This window comes from Lissotriton vulgaris, chromosome 9 (genome assembly GCF_964263255.1).
Source record: "Lissotriton vulgaris chromosome 9, aLisVul1.2, whole genome shotgun sequence".
Classification (NCBI taxonomy): domain Eukaryota; kingdom Metazoa; phylum Chordata; class Amphibia; order Caudata; family Salamandridae; genus Lissotriton; species Lissotriton vulgaris.
This window is the reverse complement of record NC_141697.1, coordinates 1,160,237,140-1,160,254,777: the sequence shown is the minus strand read 5'-3', so window position 1 is coordinate 1,160,254,777 and position 17,638 is coordinate 1,160,237,140. Positions and strand designations below refer to the sequence as shown.

The 17,638-nt window shown below is 43.9% G+C and overlaps 1 protein-coding gene across 2 annotated transcripts in view; it reads right to left on the bottom strand.

Moving 5' to 3' along the window:
* Nucleotides 1-17,638, bottom strand: part of LOC147692947 (contactin-4-like) — a 697,785-nt gene that overhangs the window by 45,771 nt on the left and 634,376 nt on the right. The window lies entirely within an intron of this gene.

Below are 17,638 nucleotides of genomic sequence, written 5' to 3'. Positions count from 1 at the left end.
ATAAGAAATTTTCAAGAGTGTCTTTGGTATCTGACCATAGAAAAAACAGGTCGTCGATGTAACGTACGTAAATTTTTGCTTTGTCTTGAAAACGTCGGTCAGGGTATATGTGCTGTTTCTCGAAGTTTTCCATATACACGTTAGCGTATGTGGGGGCAGCACAGTTTCCCATAGCCATGCCTGAGAGTTGCAGGAACCATTGATCCTGTTGTCGAAAGTAGCTGTGATACAGGATAAACATCATGAGTTCCATGATGAATGCCTGTTTCGGTCCGTCAATATCACTCTGCAATAGTATCTGTTCCACGGCTTCGATACCTCCGAGGTGGGGTATTGAGGTATACAAAGAGCTCACATCTGCGGTGCAGAGAACAAGTGGATCATTGGGTGCTAGTTTAAGTTCGGAGAGTTTTAGCAAAAAGTTAGTTGTGTCCTTGATGTAACTTGCTGATTTGGTGACTAGCGGTTGCAAGTACTTGTCAATAAACTTGCCAGGTGTCTCATGTATCGATCCTCTTGTAGACACAATGGGTCTGAAAGGTGGGTCCAGTAGGTTTTTATGAATTTTAGGGCACATGTGGATGGTAGGGCTCTTAGGATGTTCAATCAGTAGATAATTTCTGGTGCGTTCCTGTATGGTACCAGCTTGGTGAGCTTTGTTGACTATGTCTTTTAAGATGTTTTGAAATTCCCGTGTGGGGTTAGTGTTAAGAGCCATATAGGTCTCTCTATCTTCGATGTGTTCTTGCAATTTGTTGGAATACATGCTTGTGTTGAGGATCACCAGGGCGCCTCCCTTGTCCGCTTTAACGCACTTAATGCGTGGATTGTTGGCAAGTGCTTTCAGATTGTCCCGATCCTTTTTGGTAAGATTCTGGGTTTTCTTAGAAGTCTTGTAGTTGATTTTTTGAATGTCATTTCGTACGAGGGTCTCAAATAGATCGATACATTTATGGCTGTTGGGTGCTTGAAATGAACTAGGTGGTCTTAATCCAAAGAGCTCATCTTCTTTGACTGTGGTAGCAGGTGGAAGTATATTGTCAAAAAAGTTACGTAGTCTTAGTTTTCTTGTAAATTTGAAGGTACTAACTTCAAGTTCTAAAAGATTAGTAGGAGTTGTTGGGATGAAGGATGTACCTTTCTCCAATAAGTCCATCTGGTAATCAGATACGTTTATGTCAGATATGTTAATGACTAGACGGTCCTTTTGATTTTTTGATCTTTCTTCGCCACCGTGCTCCGGGTGGCGGGAGGACTTTTTGGTCTGGCTCCTCCTGAGTCGTCGAGTTGGTCCGTGCCAACCTCTAAAAAATGGCTCGATGAAGTTTGATCCTGACTAGTTGCTGATGTGCTGGCTGATTCCGTATTGGTGGATGATCTAGATGTTGGTGGCTGTCTAGAGGTTCTGTCGGATGAATCAGTGTCTGAAGATGATGTGTCCGTTTGTGCTTTTGGTGGACGGTTACGTCGTCGTTGGGCGTATATGTCTGCCCACGAGTATACCTCGTCAAGCTTGTAATCAAGCGTATCCCTACGGAACTTTCTGACTTTTCGATCATTAATTTCCTTTTGATGTTTGTCCAAGATATTTTTGATTTCGTCTAGTGAGGATGTGAGTTCTTCTGGGGTGAGTAGATTTTTCAGTTCACTGTCAATCACTTTAATTTCAATTTCCAAATCTTTTAGAATTCCAGCAAGTTCTTCAACTATCAGTAATATTAAGTCAAGGCTGCATTTATTTAATATGCCATTCCATTTTTCGATGAAGGTTTTAGAATTTTTGCATAAGGAGGGCTTTAGCGCAATTCTCAGACCGCGTGGGATTCTTAGTGCCCGATGGTATCGCAGTAATGTGCTCGCGTGGAGCTTCTGGTTAATATGGCGTTTAGACAAATACAATAGCTGTTTTATGCATTGCTCCTTGTTCCGGCTAGTGGTGGAGGTATTTGTTTCTTCCTCTATCAGTGAATAGATGCGGTCTCTTTCGGATTCATCATAGGCAAGCGTATGTGCTCGAGCTTCTGTGCTTTTACTTATTTCTTCAAATTGCATTTTGAATGCGTGCTACCTTCCTGTGGCGGAAAAGGAATTGACAGTCTTGTAAAAGGTGGGAGGTGCACAGCTTAGGTACTAATAGATTCCGTTGTGTATATATAGAGTTCAGGGTGCTCTCTAGGGTGGTGCAAACCGTCACTGCACCGGATTAGATAAGCTCAGTTGTGTATACAGAAGGATTTCTGATACATCCCCTCATGAGGCACACCATTGGCGTTCATAGAAAATGAATCGCAAAATAGGTTGAATAAGTTTCAAAGTCTTTCAACGTTTTATTGATGCTTGGTTCATGCTGATATTTAAATCATATCAGTTACGATGTAAATACATTGGATTGATGTCAAAATTATTCCCAGGTTATTCCCAATGCATTTCGGGCGGGAAAGCCCTTGATCACGGAATCTGAAGAGGAAGAAAAACGGGGCGCGGTAAGTCGCTATGTCAGTGATAACAAAATAAAAGAAGGGGGGGTTGGATTGTTTAACGTGAACTAAGTGACGGGTTGTGCTCCATTATGTTCACGGGTGCATAGGTGTAACGGTTTTTAGCAAGTGAGGGGAGGGTGGTGTGGGATTCTAACGCGTGTATGTAACACAGCGCATATGGTACGTGTCAATTATAAACTTAACATTAAAAAGGTCGGAGATCTATGAACTTACTTGGTGCTACGAGTAGCGTGCCTGGTGATTTACTCCATTCGCGGGTCGGTGACAGAGATGTGATTGAGTTTCTAGTATTCATGCAGTGCTTGACGGGCGCGTTTGCGTGATAATGAAAATAGAAGAGGGATCGGGTATTAGAAGGGTGAGGTGAAAAGACTTAAGACGGCGGCCATTTATAAACGGTGACAAAACTATTGGTGAGGATGGGTAAAGGCATAGCGGAGCAATGTAAACAAAGTAGGCAGTGTAACTGGTTATAATTACTGTTACAGATAACAACTGAATTCGCTGCGATCATTTAAACCAAAGGGTTTGAAGGTTTGTAAACGATATATCCACTCAAGTTCACGTTTCAATAATGTCTTATGAAGGTCAATTCCTTCTTTCTTGGTGACCATTTCCAAGATGACAAATCTCAATTGGGCGATGGTATGCCTGGATTCAAAAAAGTGCATAGCTACACTGGATTTTTCCAATTTGAGCCTTATGTTGGATTTGTGCTCGTTTAAGCGGGTCTTGATCTTTCGTTCGGTTTTTCCAACATAAAGTTTCCCGCAGGGACATTTTAGGGCATATATCAGGTTCATCGAGTCACATGTTCCATCCACTTGAAGTTGAATTTTGTGGCCCTTCATAGGATGTTGTATTGAGTTACCCTTAATGATGTTATGACAATGGTTACAGTTCAGGCACGGTTGAGTCCCTCGGTGTTGGGTGATGGTGTCACTAGGTTTGCTTAGGATTTCTTGTAAGTTTTTGCTTCTCGTGTGAGCAAATATGGGAGGATTTTGGAAAATGCCCTGAAAATCTGGCTCCATCTGTAAAATAGGCCAATGCCTATGAATGATCTTTTTGTAGATGTGGCTGACGGTGGAGTATTTGGACACTACAACCATTCGATCTTCTTTCTCTTTGTGCGTTTTAAGCAGACTGTCTTTTCTAGATATCTGTTGGACTCTGGTTCGTGCTTCTTGTAGTATATCTTCCTCTCAGGCATGGCTATGGGAAACTGTGCTGCCCCTACATACGCTAACGTGTATATGGAAAACTTCGAGAAACAGCACATATACCCTGACCGACGTTTTCAAGACAAAGCAAAAATGTACGTACGTTACATCGACGACCTGTTTTTTCTATGGTCAGATACCAAAGACACTCTTGAAAATTTCTTATCAGAAATCAACACCAAAGACCCACGTATCAAACTCACCTGGGAAACAAGTGACACCAGCATTTCCTTCCTGGATGTCCATATCAAAACTTCACCACAAGGCCTGGTGACAGATTTACACAGAAAAAGTACAGACCGCAACAACACACTACATTTTGCAAGTTTTCATCAGGGTTCTCTGAAGAAACATTTACCTTACTCGCAGATGCTGCGAGTTAAACGGATAGTATCAGACGAGTCCATACTTGACCAACGCATCAATGAAATGCACGAAAGATTCCGCAATCGAGGGTACCCGGAAGATATACTACAAGAAGCACGAACCAGAGTCCAACAGATATCTAGAAAAGACAGTCTGCTTAAAACGCACAAAGAGAAAGAAGATCGAATGGTTGTAGTGTCCAAATACTCCACCGTCAGCCACATCTACAAAAAGATCATTCATAGGCATTGGCCTATTTTACAGATGGAGCCAGATTTTCAGGGCATTTTCCAAAATCCTCCCATATTTGCTCACACGAGAAGCAAAAACTTACAAGAAATCCTAAGCAAGCCTAGTGACACCATCACCCAACACCGAGGGACTCAACCGTGCCTGAACTGTAACCATTGTCATAACATCATTAAGGGTAACTCAATACAACATCCTATGAAGGGCCACAAAATTCAACTTCAAGTGGATGGAACATGTGACTCGATGAACCTGATATATGCCCTAAAATGTCCCTGCGGGAAACTTTATGTTGGAAAAACCGAACGAAAGATCAAGACCCGCTTAAACGAGCACAAATCCAACATAAGGCTCAAATTGGAAAAATCCAGTGTAGCTATGCACTTTTTTGAATCCAGGCATACCATCGCCCAATTGAGATTTGTCATCTTGGAAATGGTCACCAAGAAAGAAGGAATTGACCTTCATAAGACATTATTGAAACGTGAACTTGAGTGGATATATCGTTTACAAACCTTCAAACCCTTTGGTTTAAATGATCGCAGCGAATTCAGTTGTTATCTGTAACAGTAATTATAACCAGTTACACTGCCTACTTTGTTTACATTGCTCCGCTATGCCTTTACCCATCCTCACCAATAGTTTTGTCACCGTTTATAAATGGCCGCCGTCTTAAGTCTTTTCACCTCACCCTTCTAATACCCGATCCCTCTTCTATTTTCATTATCACGCAAACGCGCCCGTCAAGCACTGCATGAATACTAGAAACTCAATCACATCTCTGTCACCGACCCGCGAATGGAGTAAATCACCAGGCACGCTACTCGTAGCACCAAGTAAGTTCATAGATCTCCGACCTTTTTAATGTTAAGTTTATAATTGACACGTACCATATGCGCTGTGTTACATACACGCGTTAGAATCCCACACCACCCTCCCCTCACTTGCTAAAAACCGTTACACCTATGCACCCGTGAACATAATGGAGCACAACCCGTCACTTAGTTCACGTTAAACAATCCAACCCCCCCTTCTTTTATTTTGTTATCACTGACATAGCGACTTACCGCGCCCCGTTTTTCTTCCTCTTCAGATTCCGTGATCAAGGGCTTTCCCGCCCGAAATGCATTGGGAATAACCTGGGAATAATTTTGACATCAATCCAATGTATTTACATCGTAACTGATATGATTTAAATATCAGCATGAACCAAGCATCAATAAAACGTTGAAAGACTTTGAAACTTATTCAACCTATTTTGCGATTCATTTTCTATGAACGCCAATGGTGTGCCTCATGAGGGGATGTATCAGAAATCCTTCTGTATACACAACTGAGCTTATCTAATCCGGTGCAGTGACGGTTTGCACCACCCTAGAGAGCACCCTGAACTCTATATATACACAACGGAATCTATTAGTACCTAAGCTGTGCACCTCCCACCTTTTACAAGACTGTCAATTCCTTTTCCGCCACAGGAAGGTAGCACGCATTCAAAATGCAATTTGAAGAAATAAGTAAAAGCACAGAAGCTCGAGCACATACGCTTGCCTATGATGAATCCGAAAGAGACCGCATCTATTCACTGATAGAGGAAGAAACAAATACCTCCACCACTAGCCGGAACAAGGAGCAATGCATAAAACAGCTATTGTATTTGTCTAAACGCCATATTAACCAGAAGCTCCACGCGAGCACATTACTGCGATACCATCGGGCACTAAGAATCCCACGCGGTCTGAGAATTGCGCTAAAGCCCTCCTTATGCAAAAATTCTAAAACCTTCATCGAAAAATGGAATGGCATATTAAATAAATGCAGCCTTGACTTAAAATTACTGATAGTTGAAGAACTTGCTGGAATTCTAAAAGATTTGGAAATTGAAATTAAAGTGATTGACAGTGAACTGAAAAATCTACTCACCCCAGAAGAACTCACATCCTCACTAGACGAAATCAAAAATATCTTGGACAAACATCAAAAGGAAATTAATGATCGAAAAGTCAGAAAGTTCCGTAGGGATACGCTTGATTACAAGCTTGACGAGGTATACTCGTGGGCAGACATATACGCCCAACGACGACGTAACCGTCCACCAAAAGCACAAACGGACACATCATCTTCAGACACTGATTCATCCGACAGAACCTCTAGACAGCCACCAACATCTAGATCATCCACCAATACGGAATCAGCCAGCACATCAGCAACTAGTCAGGATCAAACTTCATCGAGCCATTTTTTAGAGGTTGGCACGGACCAACTCGACGACTCAGGAGGAGCCAGACCAAAAAGTCCTCCCGCCACCCGGAGCACGGTGGCGAAGAAAGATCAAAAAATCAAAAGGACCGTCTAGTCATTAACATATCTGACATAAACGTATCTGATTACCAGATGGACTTATTGGAGAAAGGTACATCCTTCATCCCAACAACTCCTACTAATCTTTTAGAACTTGAAGTTAGTACCTTCAAATTTACAAGAAAACTAAGACTACGTAACTTTTTTGACAATATACTTCCACCTGCTACCACAGTCAAAGAAGATGAGCTCTTTGGATTAAGACCACCTAGTTCATTTCAAGCACCCAACAGCCATAAATGTATCGATCTATTTGAGACCCTCGTACGAAATGACATTCAAAAAATCAACTACAAGACTTCTAAGAAAACCCAGAATCTTACCAAAAAGGATCGGGACAATCTGAAAGCACTTGCCAACAATCCACGCATTAAGTGCGTTAAAGCGGACAAGGGAGGCGCCCTGGTGATCCTCAACACAAGCATGTATTCCAACAAATTGCAAGAACACATCGAAGATAGAGAGACCTATATGGCTCTTAACACTAACCCCACACGGGAATTTCAAAACATCTTAAAAGACATAGTCAACAAAGCTCACCAAGCTGGTACCATACAGGAACGCACCAGAAATTATCTACTGATTGAACATCCTAAGAGCCCTACCATCCACATGTGCCCTAAAATTCATAAAAACCTACTGGACCCACCTTTCAGACCCATTGTGTCTACAAGAGGATCGATACATGAGACACCTGGCAAGTTTATTGACAAGTACTTGCAACCGCTAGTCACCAAATCAGCAAGTTACATCAAGGACACAACTAACTTTTTGCTAAAACTCTCCGAACTTAAACTAGCACCCAATGATCCACTTGTTCTCTGCACCGCAGATGTGAGCTCTTTGTATACCTCAATACCCCACCTCGGAGGTATCGAAGCCGTGGAACAGATACTATTGCAGAGTGATATTGACGGACCGAAACAGGCATTCATCATGGAACTCATGATGTTTATCCTGTATCACAGCTACTTTCGACAACAGGATCAATGGTTCCTGCAACTCTCAGGCATGGCTATGGGAAACTGTGCTGCCCCCACATACGCTAACGTGTATATGGAAAACTTCGAGAAACAGCACATATACCCTGACCGACGTTTTCAAGACAAAGCAAAAATGTACGTACGTTACATCGACGACCTGTTTTTTCTATGGTCAGATACCAAAGACACTCTTGAAAATTTCTTATCAGAAATCAACACCAAAGACCCACGTATCAAACTCACCTGGGAAACAAGTGACACCAGCATTTCCTTCCTGGATGTCCATATCAAAACTTCACCACAAGGCCTGGTGACAGATTTACACAGAAAAAGTACAGACCGCAACAACACACTACATTTTGCAAGTTTTCATCAGGGTTCTCTGAAGAAACATTTACCTTACTCGCAGATGCTGCGAGTTAAACGGATAGTATCAGACGAGTCCATACTTGACCAACGCATCAATGAAATGCACGAAAGATTCCGCAATCGAGGGTACCCGGAAGATATACTACAAGAAGCACGAACCAGAGTCCAACAGATATCTAGAAAAGACAGTCTGCTTAAAACGCACAAAGAGAAAGAAGATCGAATGGTTGTAGTGTCCAAATACTCCACCGTCAGCCACATCTACAAAAAGATCATTCATAGGCATTGGCCTATTTTACAGATGGAGCCAGATTTTCAGGGCATTTTCCAAAATCCTCCCATATTTGCTCACACGAGAAGCAAAAACTTACAAGAAATCCTAAGCAAACCTAGTGACACCATCACCCAACACCGAGGGACTCAACCGTGCCTGAACTGTAACCATTGTCATAACATCATTAAGGGTAACTCAATACAACATCCTATGAAGGGCCACAAAATTCAACTTCAAGTGGATGGAACATGTGACTCGATGAACCTGATATATGCCCTAAAATGTCCCTGCGGGAAACTTTATGTTGGAAAAACCGAACGAAAGATCAAGACCCGCTTAAACGAGCACAAATCCAACATAAGGCTCAAATTGGAAAAATCCAGTGTAGCTATGCACTTTTTTGAATCCAGGCATACCATCGCCCAATTGAGATTTGTCATCTTGGAAATGGTCACCAAGAAAGAAGGAATTGACCTTCATAAGACATTATTGAAACGTGAACTTGAGTGGATATATCGTTTACAAACCTTCAAACCCTTTGGTTTAAATGATCGCAGCGAATTCAGTTGTTATCTGTAACAGTAATTATAACCAGTTACACTGCCTACTTTGTTTACATTGCTCCGCTATGCCTTTACCCATCCTCACCAATAGTTTTGTCACCGTTTATAAATGGCCGCCGTCTTAAGTCTTTTCACCTCACCCTTCTAATACCCGATCCCTCTTCTATTTTCATTATCACGCAAACGCGCCCGTCAAGCACTGCATGAATACTAGAAACTCAATCACATCTCTGTCACCGACCCGCGAATGGAGTAAATCACCAGGCACGCTACTCGTAGCACCAAGTAAGTTCATAGATCTCCGACCTTTTTAATGTTAAGTTTATAATTGACACGTACCATATGCGCTGTGTTACATACACGCGTTAGAATCCCACACCACCCTCCCCTCACTTGCTAAAAACCGTTACACCTATGCACCCGTGAACATAATGGAGCACAACCCGTCACTTAGTTCACGTTAAACAATCCAACCCCCCCTTCTTTTATTTTGTTATCACTGACATAGCGACTTACCGCGCCCCGTTTTCCTTCCTCTTCAGATTCCGTGATCAAGGGCTTTCCCGCCCGAAATGCATTGGGAATAACCTGGGAATAATTTTGACATCAATCCAATGTATTTACATCGTAACTGATATGATTTAAATATCAGCATGAACCAAGCATCAATAAAACGTTGAAAGACTTTGAAACTTATTCAACCTATTTTGCGATTCATTTTCTATGAACGCCAATGGTGTGCCTCATGAGGGGATGTATCAGAAATCCTTCTGTATACACAACTGAGCTTACCATTGTAATAAAGATCATAAACCTGTGTATAAGAGGCCAGGACTCAGAGATGCGGTTAGAGCACCTCGAGAAAATACCCTGTTGTCTGATTTGATGTGTTCTGCTCCGTCGGAATAAACTCCTGTTTCCTGCCTTCCAGTCTCCAGCGCCTGCACTTTGTTTGATCATTTCGAGTGGTATGAGAGGGGGCTAACGCCGGGCAATACTTAAAGGTTCTTGGTCGACATCAGCCCTACCTTTTAACACCCCCCCTTCCATGCGTCGGCCTGCCCTCCGTACAGCATGGGGCTCAGAGCTGGCTTGTGAAAAATAAAACAATGCTAGAACATCGTTTTATTTTTCATTTACTGGCTCTGAGCGAGGCAGTGGGGCAATGCTACTCTGCCATTGTGGAGGAGCCGCCGCTGGAGGGAAGGGGAATATAAGATCTGACAAAGGAGAGAATTGAATGCTCCCCCCCATCAGAAAAACAAAATTTGAGCAAGAGGCTTGGCTGCTGCAATTTTAAAGTGTTGAACTACTGCACAGTAAAATTGGGCCTGGTTACCCAATACTTGGAATACTGGGTGCAGGAAAGCCCCCAAGATCAGAATCAGGCAGAGCAGAATTCCATAGGGTAATTTTTCTCCATTGCCATATATAGAGAACCATAGTTTAAATGAACAGCATGCAATCGTATAAGTTAGAGGACACACTTTAAACTGGTGGGATATATGCCTGCACCTGGCACATTAGAAAGCAGATGAGATGGGCTTTCTGGGTTAAAAATGAGTACATATCCTGCTCCGAAAACCAGCAATTCAACATGTTGGAGCCTGTAAAGTGAAGCGGTTCTCCTCTACCTTCAGGCAGAAGACCTCCTGTCTGCTTTCTGTGTGGTTTTCCTCGATCCTTGGGGGGTCGCATTTCTAGGTCACTTTTCTAAAGCACTTTGGCATCGTGCCCCTAACCATCATCTCACTAACCGGCACCTAGCTCTGCTCTCCCTATAAGCTGACTCAGCTAATCTCCTAATATTACCAGCCTCACAAGGAAGCCTTGGATCAGGAGACAACACAGCGCAACTACACTAACAACGCCAATAAACTAGCCTGCAATAGGCTCGCCTGGCTCTGGGAGAATCACCACGTGGAACCAACCTTGAGAGTCTCAACAGCCCTAACCTGTTTGGCAACTCCCTGTCTGATCCCAACATCGTCGCTAGCTAGCTGGTAATCACATCTCTTCTCACACCCCACGTCCAGAATGGCAGGCAGAGAGGAAAAGACAAATTCTAAGAAGGTGAAACCAGAGCCACAAATTTCTGACTCTCCCATTAAGGGCAAACCAGACATGGCGGCCACGATGGAAATGATTTTGAAAAAATTAGGAGACCTCACTGTTATCTCCAAATCCACTAAGGCGAATACTGACGCTATGCAGCTTGAGCTAACGGCCATCAGAGCTGATATGAATGACCTAAAATCCGGGCTGAACACAGCGGAACAGCGCATCAGCGACGTGGAGGACCTCGCACGTCAATCAGCTGCTAGAATACAGCGCCTTGAAGACACCACTAACACCCTCAGACGCCAACATGCTGAGTTGGAAGACCGCAACAGGCGAGGGAACATTAGAATTTTTGGCATACCCGAAAACGCAGAAAAAGATGCAGACTCTTGCGTGACTTTCCTGGAAGCATGGATCCCCATGATTACCGGCATTGCTTTCCCGCATGGTCTGGAGCTAGACCGTGCGCATAGAATCCCCACATTCACTACTAACCGCGAGAAGGGCCCCAGACCAATGATATGCAAACCACTCCGTTATCAGCATGTCGATCTGATCCTACAATACGCAAGGAAGCAGCACTCCATCGTTTGGGAAGGTCAGAGGATCATCTTTACACAGGACTACTCCAAGGACACTGTGGAGGTTCGCAAGGGGTTTCTGGAAATCCGCGCCAAGCTTAGATCCAAGAACATACCCTACTCCTTTGCAGGGCCAGCCAAGTTCAAAATCACAATAAACGGCCGCACAAAATTCTTCACGGTCCCGAAAGATCTGGAAAACTACCTGCAAAATGGCCCACCTCAGGAAATGGACCAATCGAATGGCCCTTCCAACAAAAGGAAGACCACGTGACTGTCATGACAAAGAACAGGTCTATCGGATCTCTATCCTTTCCAGGTCGCACTATTGTGTACTTGTAGTTTTGTAATAGTTTGGTAATAGTTGCCTTCTCTAGTTGTTTGCTAGTCCGCCCACTCGATAAGTGACGTTTTATGATCTCCTTTGGTTTGCAACAGGATTGGTGATTGCTTGCATAATGTCGGGCAAGTTCTACTCTCACACTTAGACTCTATTGCACGACGCAAATAGTCGCTACTAGTTTGTCATTATTGCTATTATATGTTTATGTGCACATATATTGCCCTTACTACAGGGAGTTCAATCCAATTTAACGATTCAAGTTTTCTTAACGCAACGTTTAGCTGGTTCTAACCCTCTTACTGCTTTCGTCTGCACGTTGCAGACAGTCACTCCTGGTTTAACACAGCATATTATTGCGCACAAACACTACCATTACGCACGTATTATTGCTGCAGTAAATGTTACCCGCTGCCACACAGTCTGGACATCTAAATCCTCTTAAGTTTAACATTGGAACTAATGAATATCGATTGCTAATGTTTAATAACTCCTGTTTTGCCTAGCTAGGTACTGTCGTCGTACTCCCTACGTACGTATTGGGGGGGGAGGGGGGGAGGGGGGATTGGGAGGGCTTGCATGGGGATTGGGAAAAAGAGAGAGTTTTCAGCAGATAATAATTGTTGGTACCTTATAGCATTGTATATCTTTTTGTGTTATTTTTTGTCCCTTTTTCTGTCTGTTCCATTCAGCTACAACACATTCAGCTACAACACAAGGACGCTAGTTATACCCCTAGCCACTTCGCTAGCTCTGTCCACTTGGTATTGTATTAGCACACAGGCTCCCACGGGGATGTTTGTCTCATTCTTCTGCCCCCCACCAGATCACCACTTAGCGATAACCTTGCCCACTAATGTCTAACACTAAGTCATTAGCGGATGACCTCAACATAGTTTCGTTAAATGTTAAGGGTCTTAACCACCCTGTAAAAAGGAGGAAAGTGTTCGACTACATCGCCAAAACTAAGGGGGATATTATCCTCCTACAGGAAACTAAACTATCGGAAGAGGACACACGTTTCTTAAACGTCCATTGGTCTTCCCATATACTGTCATCCCCTGCACCGCACAAGAAAGGAGGTCTAATTACCCTGATATCAAAGAAGTCGAACATAACACTAGTTTCACACACTCATGATACGGAGGGAAGGGTTCTGGTGGCCCATCTACGCAGGGAAGATGACCCAATTCACGTTGTGAACATTTACGGCCCTAACTCAGACGACCCCGGGTTTTGGGACTCCGTTTCCCGCTCGATGGAGCATATCCCTCAGGACGACCTTCTCATTGTGGGAGGCGATTTTAATCTTCCTCTAGACCCCCTACTAGACCGGCAGTCCAAATGCGCTTTTCACCCATCACGCTCACATGAGGCACTCCTGCGGCTATGCGAAAGGTACTGCCTTAAAGACTCATGGCGTCTCCAAAACCCTGATGGGAGAGACTTCACCTTTTACTCCACTCCCCACAACTCCTACTCGCGTATTGACTTTATCCTAATATCTTCTTCATTTGCACACCTAATCGAGGAAACCGACATCGCCCCTAAACTGATCTCCGATCATGCATGTATCCACACCAAACTTGCAGGCTCCCGCTCAATCAGACCGCCCAGAAGATGGCGTTTCAACGATGAAACACTAACCAACCCGGACGACAAACTACAGATTACTAAAGCCATTGAAGAGTACTTACTCTTAAATAATGTCCCTGACACAGATCCAAACATCCTCTGGGACGCGCTCAAAGCCACGATCCGTGGAGTTATTATTAATATAAGAACCAGAGCCAACAAAGCGATAAACAAAGAACTAGAGCAACTGGAGCAGGAGATCAGATCACTAGAATCCTTACACAAAACCAATCCTCAAGACTCCAAACCCCTTGACCAACTCATAAAAAAGAAATACGAGTATAATTCCATTGTGAGCAAGAGAGCAGGCGTGTGGATCAACCGCTTCAAAGCCTTGAAGCTGTGTGAGGGAAACAGAGCCGGGAAGCTGTTGGCCTCCTACCTTAAACACAAGCAGAAATTAACAACCATATCCTCTATAAAAGATCCCGCCAATAACACGCACACCAACCAGTCCAAGATTCTTGATACCTTTAAGCAATTTTACGAAGAATTATACAAGAATGATAAGCCCCTGGACCCACAGTCATGCATAGATTACCTAAAGACCCTAGACCTCCCCAGACTCTCAGAGATAGACGAATTAAATCTAGGGTCACCCATCAGCATCACAGAAATCTCGACGGCCATAAAAACACTCAAAAGCAACAAAGCCCCGGGCCCTGATGGCTTTTCTGCCTCTTTCTACAAAGCCTTTGACAGCCAACTCTCCCCGACACTCCAAACCGTGTTCAACTCCACCGCCTCCAGTGGGAGTATCTCTCCCTCGATGAGTGAAGCCACAATAATTGTTATACCCAAGGAAGGGAAAGATCCCCTCCAGACAAAAAATTACCGCCCCATTTCACTCATAAATATTGACTGTAAGATCTATGCCAAGATCTTAGCAACTAGACTAAACGCCGTACTGCCCAAATTGATAAGTCCATCACAAGTAGGATTTTTGAAACACAGGATGTCGAACGACAACACCAGACTCCTATGCCACATACTTGAAAAAGCGAAAAACTGCAAAACGCCGATGGTTGCAATAACCCTAGATGCTGAGAAAGCATTCGACAAAGTCTCATGGCCATTTCTTCAGCATTGTATGAGCGCATTCAATCTGGGTAATTCTTTCATTAAAATGGTGATGGCCTTATACTCCGCCCCCTCTGCCCGTATATCTATTAATGGAACACTCTCTGACCCGTTCCGCCTATTCCAAGGAACTAGACAGGGTTGCCCACTTTCACCGGCTCTATTTCTACTGGCTCTTGAGCCACTACTCACCGACATCAAGAAAAATGAGGACATCGCAGGTGTCACATTCGGAAATACTCAGATAAAACTAGCGGCATATGCCGACGACATCTTAATAGCCACAGAACACCCAACCCTATCAATTAAGGGGCTTATGTCCTCCATCGGTAAGTACTCGGCTTTGTCCGGCTATAAGTTAAACAAGGACAAATCCGAAGTTAAACCCCTTAATGTACATACTACCAAAGAGGTCCTTGGAAATTCAGGTCTAGCCTGGCAACCGGATGTCATTAAGTACCTAGGAATAGAATTCACTGACAACATACTAAGTACACTCAAGCACAATGAATCGACCACACTAGCGAAAATTAAAAGAATCTTGGATGGTTGGTCGCCGCGATTCATTACATGAAGGGGTCGGATAGAGACGATAAAAATGATGATCTCCCCATTGGTCAATTACCTGAGCTCGATGCTTCCCCTAACGCTCTCTAACGATTTCCACTCAAAACTGGATAAGGTAATCACCTCCTTCCTCTGGCAGGGGAAAAAAGCCAGGATCAGCATGAAAAAGCTACGACTAGATAAATCCTTGGGTGGCGTCAATCTGGCCGACTTTAGACTCTACCAGACCGCCTTCCTGGCCAGGCAAGGTGCGATCTGGCTCACTCCACAGCCTGATTACACACCTGTGTGGTTACACATCGAAAAATCCCTAGTGCAAGGCCTTGACCCCTCCTCCCTCCTTACCATCAAAGTGCGTCCCGATATCGACTCTAACATCATTTTTAAAAACACTAAGAACTCCCTCCTCCATATAAGTAAATCTCTACCCCATCAATTTCGCAATTCAAAGTGGGAATCCCTATGGCGGAATAACACTATAACATACAAAGGTAAACCGCTGTATAATCCTTCTTGGATCAGGAAGGGAATACACTTCCCTCACCACCTCTACGAGGGCCAAACACCACTCACATTCAAGGAATTACAGGATAGATTTCAACTCGAGAACATTGACTTCTACTATTTTCTACAAGTTAAGGTGGCCCTAACCAAAGCAAACTTGGGCAACACATCCCCCTCACTCCCTGGCCTTTTATCCACCCTTAATAGACTTGGCCACCAGGTTTCCAGAATGTACAAAATGATCAAACCACAGACATCTAACCTGGTCTCTGCATTACAATCCTATTGGGAATCATACTCCTCCACTCCCACATCTGATAACGAGTGGACCAGAATTTGGGAATCGACCACAAGACACAAAATTAGCCCAACTCTATCCCAAACTAAATTCTGGCTCCTACACAAAGCCTTTTGGACCCCCAGGAGACTTTTTCTGCACAACATCAAAGACAATGACTCCTGCTGGAACTGTTTGGAAGCGGGAGGAGACCTTGAACATCTAATATTTAAATGCCCCCGGGTTGCCACATACTGGGACAGGATATTTGACTTTGTTAACAAAGCCCTGCACGTTTCTCTCCCGAGAGAATTTGCTACTCTAGTTATGGGTTCTTCCAAAGCTGTCACTTTAAATGAAAATGACAAAGCCCTACTTGATCTTTTACTGACGGCGGCGGTTAAAGTCATAACGTCCAACTGGAAAAATACAGCCAAAGCCTCCTTCCCCCATTGGCTCAACTGGGTTTCTAACCTCAGGGGTGCCGATACCATTGCACTTGCCTCTCACCCCTGGCGCCCACAACACAGGAGAATATGGGTCTCACTTGACGCTCACTTTGATCTCTTCAAACCTCCGTGAGGCACCTAAAACATTGTTGTGGCAAGCAATTTCTCAATATGTCATTTGATGGTTGTGATTCACCCTGCTGTGCTATATGACCGATCTGCCTGCTGACATATGCCTTCGTGTTGTACGGACTTGATGCTTGATTGTCATTTTCTTTATTTACCTGGTTTATTTTTCCCCCCGCATGTTATGTTTAGTCCATATTATGTTACTTCACCGCCTCTCGGTTTATTATGTACTTGTACCATGGACTTTATCTGCTATTATTTGTTCTGCTCATATCAATACCAAACTCTCTCAATAAAAATTCTGTGAAATAAAAATGAGTACATATTCAGACTCCCCCTCAAAAAGCACTGAGTAGGACAGTTTTTCGAAGGACCATAAAGGAAATACACGTAAACGCTGATTTCCGGGCTGGCTTTGCAGTCTCACGTGTCCATTTATCATTCGGAAAGTGGTAGCAAGGCCCTCCCCCACCAGCGCGTGGAAGGCACAGTTTGGGCAAGAAGGGCATGGAAGGCAGAGAAGAAGTGTTTGTATGAAAAGTGCTTGGAAGGCAGATTTTGGAACTAAACTGCACACTTACACTGACAGTTCATGGCAGATAGGGGTTGTGCCAACTATGTGCCAGGCAGCTTTAATGTCAAGAGTGCAATGGGGGTAGCATTTATGACGACATAATATCCCAGACTATGTTGTCAGCAGTGCACATAAGTCAGTGGTTGTTCTAACAGTGACTAATAGACAAGGTTTGTGCCAACAGCACATGGCTGACAGTGCATGTGCCAACACTGCATGGTGGTCAGGGATTGAGATTGTGCCATCACTGCGCAGAGGTCAGGATGTGTTGTGTGCCAGCAGTGCATGGATGCCAGGATTTGTGCCAACAGGGAATGTCATGCATTATTTTTGCTAACAGTGAATGGCCAGTAAGGGTTGATGCCAATAGACCATGGCAAACATAGTTTGGACCAATACACCGTGACATAGAGGGCTTGTGCTGCCATGCCCCGGAAGGCAGGGTTGAGGCATCAGAGCATGACACTGAGGGGCATATTTATGAAGCAGTGGCGCAGTGCAGCACAGTAGGTCCCCATGCCGTGCTGCACTTCATCAACAGGAAAGGGCAGG